This window comes from Oncorhynchus gorbuscha, linkage group LG06 (assembly GCF_021184085.1).
Source record: "Oncorhynchus gorbuscha isolate QuinsamMale2020 ecotype Even-year linkage group LG06, OgorEven_v1.0, whole genome shotgun sequence".
Classification (NCBI taxonomy): Eukaryota; Metazoa; Chordata; class Actinopteri; order Salmoniformes; family Salmonidae; genus Oncorhynchus; species Oncorhynchus gorbuscha.
Genome location: NC_060178.1, coordinates 5,092,933 through 5,102,140, shown reverse-complemented (window position 1 = coordinate 5,102,140; position 9,208 = coordinate 5,092,933). Strand labels below are relative to the sequence as shown.

Sequence of the window (9,208 nt, the reverse complement as noted above, 5' to 3'; positions counted from 1 at the left end):
ACCCCCACTACAACTCACCCCAGAGTCAGACCGCCACTACAACTCACCTCAGTAGAATCAGACCCCCACTACAAATCACCTCAGAGTCAGACCCCCACTACAACTCACCTCAGAGTCAGACCCCCACTACAACTCACCTCAGTAGAGTAAGACCCCCACTACAACACACCTCAGAGTCAGACCCCACTACAACTCACCCCAGAGCCAGACCCCCACTATAACTCACCCCAGAGTCAGACCCCCACTGCAACTCACCCCAGAGTCAGACCCCCAATACAACTCACCCCAGAGTCAGACCCCCACTACAACTCACCCCAGAGTCAGACCCCCACTACAACTCACCTCAGAGTCAGACCCCCACTACAACTCACCCCAGAGTCAGACCCCCACTACAACTCACCCCAGAGTCAGACCCCCACTACAACTCACCCCAGAGTCAGACCCCACTACAACTCACCTCAGAGTCAGACCCCCACTACAACTCACCCCAGTAGAGTCAGACCCCCACACAACTCACCCCAGAGTCAGACCCCACCCAACTCACCCCAGAGTCAGACCCACACAAGAACTCACCTCAGAGTCAGACCCCCACCACAACTCACCCCAGAGTCAGACCCCCCACTACAACTCACCTCAAAGTCAGACCCCACTACAACTGCACAGAGTCCAGACCCCCTCCCAACTCACCTCAGAGTCAGACACTACAACTGCTCAAACACAGACCCCCATTGCAACTCACCCCAGGAGTCAGACCCCCACTACAACTCACCTCAGGTGGATTTACAACTCACCTCAGAGTCAGACCCCACAACTCACCCCAGTAGGTCAAACCCCACTACAACTCACCCAGTAGAGTGAAACCCCACTACAACTCACCTCAGAGTCAGACCACCACTACAACTCACCCCAACAGAGTCAGACACTACAACTCACCCCAGTAGAGTCCAGACCCCACTACAACTCACCTCAGTCAGACCCCACTACAACTCACCTCAGTAGAGTCAGACCCCCCCACTACAACTCACCCCAGAGTCAGACCCCCACTACCAAATCACCTCCAGGTCAGACCCCACTACAACTCACCTCAAGTAGAGTCAGACCCCACTACAACTCACCCCAGGGTCAGACCCCACTACAAATCACCTCAGAGTCAGACCCCCCACTACAACTCACCTCAGAGTCAGACCCCCACTACAACTCACCTCAGAGTCAGACCCCACTACAACTCACCCCAGAGTCAGACCGCCACTACAACTCACCTCAGTAGAATCAGACCCCCACTACAAATCACCTCAGAGTCAGACCCCACTACAACTCACCTCAGAGTCAGACCCCACTACAACTCACCTCAGTAGAGTAAGACCCCCCACTACAACACACCTCAGAGTCAGACCCCCACTACAACTCACCCCAGAGCCAGACCCCCACTATAACTCACCCCAGAGTCAGACCCCCACTGCAACTCACCCCAGAGTCAGACCCCCAATACAACTCACCCCAGAGTCAGACCCCACTACAACTCACCCCAGAGTCAGACCCCCACTACAACTCACCTCAGAGTCAGACCCCCACTACAACTCACCCCAGAGTCAGACCCCCACTACAACTCACCCCAGAGTCAGACCCCCACTACAACTCACCCCAGAGTCAGACCCCACTACAACTCACCCCAGAGTCAGACCCCCACTACAACTCACCCCAGGAGTCAGACCCCCACTACAACTCACCCCAGAGTCAGACCCCCACTACAACTCACCTCAGAGTCAGACCCCACTACAACTCACCCCAGAGTCAGACCCCCACTACAACTCACCTCAACAGAGTCAGACCCCCACTACAACTCACCCCAGTAGAGTCAGACCCACACTACAACTCACCTCAGAGTCAGACCCCACTACAACTCACCTCCAGAGTCAGACCCCCACTACAACTCACCCCAGAGTCAGACCCCCACTACAACTCACCCCAGAGTCAGACCCCCACTACAACTCACCCCAGAGTCAGACCCCCACTACAACTCACCTCAGAGTCAGACCCCACTACAACTCACCCCAGAGTCAGACCCCCACTACAACTCACCTCAGAGTCAGACCCCCACTACAACTCACCCCAGAGTCAGACCCCCACTACAACTCACCTCAGAGTCAGACCCCACTACAACTCACCCCAGAGTCAGACCCCACTACAACTCACCTCAGAGTCAGACCCCCACTACAACTCACCCCAGAGTCAGACCCCCACTACAACTCACCCCAGAGTCAGACCCCCACTACAACTCACCTCAGAGTCAGACCCCCACTACAACTCACCTCAGAGTCAGACCCCACTACAACTCACCTCAGAGTCAGACCCCCACTACAACTCACCCCAATAGAGTCAGACCCCACTACAACTCACCCCAGTAGAGTCAGACCCCCACTACAACTCACCTCAGAGTCAGACCCCCACTATAACTCACCTCAGAGTCAGACCCCCACCTAGCTCACCCCAGGTCAGACCATACTACAACTCACCTCAGTAGAATCAGACCCCCCACTACAAATCACCTCAGAGTCAGACCCCACTACAACTCACCTCAGAGTCAGACCCCCACTACAACTCACCTCAGTAGAGTAAGACCCCCACTACAACACACACTCAGAGTCAGACCCCTACAACTCACCCCCAGAGTCAGACCCCCAATACAACTCACCCCAGAGTCAGACCCCCACTACAACTCACCCCAGAGTCAGACCCCCACTACAAATCACCCAGAGTCAGACCCCCACTACAACTCACCTCAGAGTCAGACCCCCACTACAACTCACCCCAGAGTCAGACCCCACTACAACTCACCCCAGGAGTCAGACCCCACTACAACTCACCTCAGAGTCAGACCCCACTATAACTCACCCCAGAGTCAGACCCCCACTGCAACTCACCCCAGAGTCAGACCCCCCACTACAACTCACCCCAGAGTCAGACCACTACAACTCACTCAGAGTCAGACCCCCACTACAACTCACCCAGAGTCAGACCCCCACTACAACTCACCTCAGAGTCAGACCCCCACTACAACTCACCCCAGAGTCAGACCCCCACTACAACTCAGAGAGTCAGACCCCCACTACAACTCACCCCAGAGTCAGACCCCACTACAACTCACCTCAGTCAGACCCCCCACTACAACCTCACCCCAGAGTCAGACCCCACTACAACTCACCCCAGAGTCAGACCCCACTACAACTCACCTCAGAGTCAGACCCCCACTACAACTCACCCCAGAGTCAGACCCCCACTACAACTCACCTCAAAGTCAGACCCCCACTACAACTCACCCCAGAGTCAGACCCCCACTACAACTCACCTCAGAGTCAGACCCCCCACTACAACTCACCTCAGAGTCAGACCCCCACTACAACTCACCCCAGTAGAGTCAAACCCCACTACAACTCACCCCAGTAGAGTGAAACCCCACTACAACTCACCTCAGAGTCAGACCACCACTACAACTCACCCCAACAGAGTCAGACCCCACTACAACTCAGCCCAGTAGAGTCAGACCCCCACTACAACTCACCCCTGTAGAGTCAGACCCCCACTACAACTCACCCCAGTAGAGTCAGACCCCACTACAACTCACCACAGTAGACAGACCCCACTACTTCCACCACAGTAGAGTCAGACCCCCCACTACAACTCACCCCAGTAGAGTCAGACCCCCACTTTACAACCCACCTCAGTAGAGTCAGACCCCCACTGCAACTCACCACAGTAGAGTCGGAACAGCTCAAGACAAGCCATGAAGAAGAGCAGACCTCGTCCTGGGTTAGGAGGTCATCAGGGTAGCTCATCACACGACCTAGAGGACAGGCAGCAAACCAGAGATTTGAGTGAAGACCAGAACTATCTCAGGACCATTTTTGCAACAGGCCTACAAACAAATGTCTCTTTGTCTAGGTATTTCTGCTGCACACAAACAGGGACAATAAAGATGTTCTGAACTGAATCAACTCTACTAGAGTACATGACGTAACAAACAGTGTAGTCTGCATGCGGAAGATTTGTCTCTCTCTTCTCACACAACAACAACAACAACAACAACAACAGTCTGCATACAGAGAATAGTCTCTCTCTCTCTCTCTCTCTCTCTCTCTCTCTCTCTCTCTCTTCTCTCTCACACAACAACAACAATAAATATATATACAGAGAATAGTATCTTATCTCTCTCTCTCTCTCTCTCTCTCTCTCTCTCTCTCTCTCTCTCTCTCTCTCTCTCTCACACACAACAACAACAACAGTCTGCATGCAGAAGGTGCCTCACTCTTGTAGATGATCATGCAGAATGTAGAGAGAAGTAGAATACATAGTAAAGAGCAGTAAGGTAGAGCAGGAGCTGGAGAGGAACAGACGACAGCTGAGGTGGTGGTTAAGGGCCGATTTCATTATCTGTATTGTGTGTGTGTGTGTGTGTGTGTGTGTGTGTGTGTGTGTGTGTGTGTGTGTGTGTGTGTGTGTGTGTGTGTGTGTGTGTGTGTGTGTGTGTGTGTGTGTGTGTGTGTGTGTGTGTGTGTGTGTGTGTGTGTGTGTGTGTGTGTGTTCAATTCGTTTAAAATATCCATACATTTTTATTTCCAAGGGAAGAAACACTTTGACACTTTTTAAAAAACGTGTTGCTATGTTCATTGCTAACTTTATTTTGAAAAGGATACAACAACAGGAGACTTGCCTGCAAAAATCAAACAATGTGTGAAATTCTGTGAGCAAATATCAGTACGTTTCTCACACACAACCGTATAAATACACACTATCTGTCCTAGCAGTAAATTAATCATCAGAATATGGGACTGTCAAATTATTAAATCCGATATACATTTGAAATTCATAGTTAGGTTTGTAAATGCATGCGTGGCTATAGCAACGCATCCTACCTGCTCTGTTCGCCGCCATGTTGAATGTTGCTGCTCCTTCTTCACCAGTGGAGTTTAAATAACCAGCGTTTACATATCTCCATCTAGTGGACTGGAAGGAAGTGCAGGGCAGAAAAACACCCAGGGTCCTGTCGCGTTAAATCGGGCATTGTAATTATCACAACACTCACAAATACGAAAACAAACACACACACACACACACACACACACACACACACACACACACACTGGGGTTATCTTGTGGAATGTGGCAGTGGCATGAGGGAAAATAAGTGAAAAACATTTGCTCTCTCTCTCTCTCTCTCTCTCTCTCTGAGAGAGAGAGAGAGAGAGAGAGAGAGTAATGAAATATAACAATTTACACCATAGAATTACTAAATGTATGTAGTTATTAGTAAAATTATTACGACTTAGCTCATTCTATTTATATGGTTTACAAGCGAGAAACTTCCAAAACTAATTTATTAATTTTTCCCTTTCCACCCCCAGTTAGTCCTTTTGGAAGTTTTTATTGGTAAACTCTTTGGTTATTTAAAGCTCCTTTATCACTCACACACACACACACACACACACACACACACACACACACACACACACACACACACACACACACACACACACACACACACACACACACACACACACACACACACACACACACACACACACACACACACACACACACACACACCCTCTCCATTTCACGTACAGTCTAATATAGAAATGACAAAATAGCGTTAATCAGCTGTTTTGTGTCTCTGTCTCTCCATCTCTCTCTTCTATCTCCCCCCTCTTTTCTCTCCGTCTCTGTCTTTCTATCTCCCCCTCTTTCTCTCCATCTCTCTCTTCTATCTCCCCCTCTTTCTCTCCATCTCTGTCTTTCTATCTCCCCTCTTTCTCTCAATCTCTCTCTTTCTATCTCCCCTCTTTCTCCATCTCTCTCTTCTATCTCCCCTCTTTCTCTCCATCTCTCTCTTTCTATCTCCCCCTCTTTCTCTCCATCTCTCTCTTCTATCTCCCCCTCTTTCTCTCAATCTCTCTCTTTCTATCTCCCCCTCTTTCTCTCCATCTCTCTGTTCTATCTCCCCCTCTTTCTCTCCATCTCTCTCTTTCTATCTCCCCCTCTTTCTCTCCATCTCTCTCTTTCTATCTCCCCCTCTTTCTCTCCATCTCTCTCTTCTATCTCCCCCTCTTTCTCTCCATCTCTCTCTTTCTATCTCCCCCTCTTACTCTCAATCTCTCTCTTTCTATCTCCCCCTCTTTCTCTCAATCATGGTGCTTGCCTACGGAGCTGTGAGGGGAACGGCACCTCAGTACCTCCAGGCTCTGATCAGGCCCTACACCCAAACAAGGGCACTGCGTTCATCCACCTCTGGCCTGCTCGCCTCCCTACCACTGAGGAAGTACAGTTCCCGCTCAGCCCAGTCAAAACTGTTCGCTGCTCTGGCCCCCCAATGGTGGAACAAACTCCCTCACGACGCCAGGACAGCGGAGTCAATCACCACCTTCCGGAGACACCTGAAACCCCACCTCTTTAAGGAATACCTAGGATAGGATAAGTAATCCTTCTCACCCCCCCTTTAAGATTTAGATGCACTATTGTAAAGTGACTGTTCCACTGGATGTCATAAGGTGAATGCACCAATTTGTAAGTCGCTCTGGATAAGGGCGTCTGCTAAATGACTTAAATGTAAATGTAAATCTCTCTCTTTCTATCTCCCCCCTCTTTCTTTCTGTCTCTCTCTTTCTATCTCCCCCCTCTTTCTCTCTTTCTCTCATCTCTCTCTTTCTATCTCTCCCTCTTTTTCTTTCTCTGTTTTCTTTCTCTTTCTCTCTGTCTCTCTTTCTATCTAACATATGTATGGGTCTCTCTCTTTCTATCTCCCCTCTTCTCTGTCTCTCTTTTCTATCTCCTTTCTCTCTTTCTCTCATCTCTCTCTTATCTCCCCTTTCTCTGTCTCTCGATCTCTCTCTTTCTATCTCCCCCTCTTTCTCTCTCTCAATCACTCTCTATCTGTCTCCCCCTCTGTCTCTCGATCTCTCTCTTTCTATCTCCCCCTCTTTCTCTCTGTCTCTCTCTTTCTATCTCTCCCCCCTCTGTCTCTCAATCTCTCTCTTTCTATCTCCCCCTCTTTCTCTCTGTTTCTCTTTTTCTATCTCACCCTCTTTCTCTCTGTCTCTCTCTTTCTATCTCCCCCCTCTTTCTCTCTGTCTCTCTCTTTCTATCTCCCCCTCTTTCTCTCTGTCTCTCTTTTTCTATCTCGCCCTCTTTCTCTCTGTCTCTCTCTTTCTATCTCCCCCTCTTTCTCTCTGTCTCTCTCTATCTCCCCCCTCTTTCTCTCTGTCTCTCTCTTTTCTATCTCCCCCTTTTTCTCTCTTTCTCTCATCTCTCTCTTTCATCCCCCTCTTTCTCTCTGTCCTCGATCTCTCTCTTTCTATCTCCCCCTCCTCTTTTTCTCTCTGATATCTCTCTTTCTATCTCCCCCTCATCTCTGTCTCTCTCTTTCTATCTCCCCCTCTTTCTCTCTGTGATCTCTTTTCTATCTCACCCTCTTTCTCTCTGTCTCTCTCTTTCTATCTCCCCTTTTTCTCTCTTTCTCTCATCTCTCTCTTTTTATCTCCCCCTCTTTCTCTCTGTCTCTCGATCTCTCTTTCTATCTCCCCTCTTTCTCTCTGTCTCTCTCTTTCTATCTCCCCCTCTTTCTCTCTGTCTCTCTCTTTCCTATCTCCCCTCTTTCTCTCTGTCTCTCTTTTTCTATCTCGCCCTCTTTCTCTCTGTCTCTCTCTTTCTATCTCCCTCTCTTTCTCTCTGTCTCTCTCTTTCTATCTCCCCCTTTTTCTCTCTTTCTCTCATCTCTCTCTTTCTATCTCCCCCTTTTTCTCTATTTCTCTCATCTCTCTCTTTCTATCTCCCCCTCTTTCTCTCCATCTCTCTCTTTCTATCTCCCCCTCTTTCTCTCCATCTCTCCATCTCTCTCTTTCTATCTCCCCCTCTTTCTCTCCCATCTCTCTCTTTCTGTCCTGTGTCCTCCACAACAATGTACATGGTGTGGCAGACATAAACGGACTGACTTGTTTAGGACGAACAGAGGGAAAAGGAGACGGACGAGAAGAAGGGGGATAGGGAAGGAGGTAAGAGGATGGTGGGGGGGGACAAGAAAGAGACGATCAGCTGTGACAGACAACAGAACAAACCAGCATCTCTCTGACATGCACACAGTGGCATTGTTTTAGAGGAGGGATGTAGCTAGCTGATAAGGTTGGAGAGAAATGGATGATTCCCTTCCTCCCCCTGTTGGACGCCTCGACAGAAAACAGTCGTCTTCTGGAGTGTGAAAGACACTGTGAGAGTTTAGAGTTTCCCTTTTTAGGAGCAGAGACTTTTATTGACTCTAATAAAGTAAATGTTGTGGACAGTGTGACCTTTTTCCTTCGTCACTATAGAGGCAGAGATATTTTTTAATTTTAATCGGCCTATTGTTGTATATATATATATATATTCACAACTCAATTTGTTTTTTTGTTCTCTAACATTCATGCTAAACTGGGTGTTTTAATGCGTTTATAGTTTTTTTACACCATGTTTTTGTTTTCAAACACATCACAAGGTCTTAAAAAAAAGATGATGATTGTGTATCTGAATCTTTCCATACTTAGTATATATACATACTATACTATATACATACCATACTATATATACTGTACATACATATTAACAATTCACCTTTTCTAGTATTATAAATGACAACATTTTGGACAGAACAAACGGTAACCGAGAGAGAGAGGAGAGTTATATATAGAGAGAGAGAGAGAGAGAGAGAGAGAGAGAGAGAGAGAGGAGAGAGAGGGAGAGAGAGAGAGAGAGAGAGAGAGAGAGAGGAGAGAGAGAGAGAGAGACAGAGAGAGACAGAGAGAGAGAGAGAGAGAGAGGAGAGAGAGAGAGAGAGAGAGAGAGAGAGAGAGAGAGACAGAGAGAGAGAGAGAGAGAGAGAGAGAGAGAGAGAGAGAGAGAGAGAGAGAGAGAGAGAGCAGAGTGAGAGAGAGACAGAGACGTGAGAGAGAGAGAGGAGAGAGAGAGAGAGAGAGAGAGAGAGAGAGAGAGAGAGAGAGAGAGAGAGAGAGAGAGAGAGGAGATCAGTGCATCGAGACAGGTCGCTATTATAATATCGATAGTGCAAATCCTGCTTTGGGTGGATAATTGGATTGGTTTGGGGTCAACCCAGAAGGCTACACATTTCCATACCACCAATCACGTATCAGTTCAGTTCTGCACTGAACAGAAATTAAACTTGGGCTAG

General features: G+C 48.5%; 1 pseudogene across 1 annotated transcript in view; it reads right to left on the bottom strand.

Moving 5' to 3' along the window:
- LOC124037371 overlaps positions 1 to 4,929 on the bottom strand; it is a 6,807-nt pseudogene extending 1,878 nt beyond the window's left edge. Inside the window, exon 1 of the transcript XR_006839173.1 lies at positions 4,911 to 4,929. The product of XR_006839173.1 is annotated as a tripartite motif-containing protein 16-like (transcript). The remainder of the gene's footprint in view (positions 1 to 4,910) is intronic.
- Between the last annotated feature and the right edge of the window lie 4,279 nt (positions 4,930 to 9,208).